Genomic DNA, 1,245 nt, shown 5'->3' on the forward strand with positions numbered 1-1,245 from the left:
ATGTTCATGACAGGTGTTATGTCATGTTTATGACAGTATCATGTCAGTCTTATTCACCCCCCTTCAAATAAAGTGTTACTGTAAATCTCTATACAGAACATACAACTATGCATATGCAAGATATTTTATTAATTTCTTTCTGCAGGTCTATTTTGTTATAGCAAAGTATTGCAATATTCAAACCCGCAATTTAGCAAGATATGTAAATCAGAGCTGGTGGTTTAGCTCTGATTTACATATTTTGTCTTTACAGAATTACACTATTAAAAATATAGTGTACTGTAATCTATAAAAAAAGAGCTGCCTATTTGCTGCAGTGGAGATTAAGATGGTCCATTCAGGAAAGCAGAGCTGCATCAAACTTTAAGGTGGAACTGCAGAAAAAATTAAATTAATGCATGTCACTATGGGAAAACCCTACTGAGTTTTGCTTAAAACTTTTTTAAACATTTAAATCACACATTTGTCTCATGAAGTGAATTTTTTTGCAAAACAAACTTATTTGTGTATGTCGGAATTATTTTCTTGATATTCTAAGTTTTTGTTTGACTCAAAGTTTTGCTTGTGATTCTCACATGACGTCATGGGCAAGACCCAAAATCGCAACAAAAGATTTCTGATGTGTGCAAATAAAAGTTTATGTTTGGCAAATAACTTTTTAAGTCCACAAGACAAAAATTAGTTATTTAATTTTAAAAAAAATGTTTTTAAACAAAATAATGTTATTAAAAAAGAAATCATTACAATTCCAAAAGTTTTGAATACAATTTTATTTCACTTAACTGAGGTTAGTTTATTTTTTCCAATTGAATAATTGGGGGGGAAATTTAACTACATACTCTGCGAACCAGACCCTAAACTTAAAGTCTGGGTTGAGTTTTTACCCCTTCATTAATGGCATACATTATATCATGGTAATTCAGGGTGAGTTATTAATTCTAAATGAATATCCTTGTTGGACTTTTATTTAAGTGCTATTCTCTTTCAAGACACATTTGCCTAACGCCAGAATAAATTCAATGTACATTATGCAGCAAAGGAAATTAGAAGATCGGACATATATCCATTATGGAGATGACAAGTTTTGGACGGGCGATGTGCCTCGTACACGGGGAAGAAGCTTTTCAGTTATCTAGCTTTGCTAGCAAAGTCGTAGCTAGCAGCTAGCTAATAGCACAACAACAGCAGCCTAATGTCTGTATGATAAAAATACTGAATCTTTAGATAATAACAGTTTTTCCTCAC

This window comes from Poecilia formosa, unplaced genomic scaffold (genome assembly GCF_000485575.1).
Source record: "Poecilia formosa unplaced genomic scaffold, Poecilia_formosa-5.1.2 Scaffold91, whole genome shotgun sequence".
Taxonomy (NCBI): Eukaryota; Metazoa; Chordata; class Actinopteri; order Cyprinodontiformes; family Poeciliidae; genus Poecilia; species Poecilia formosa.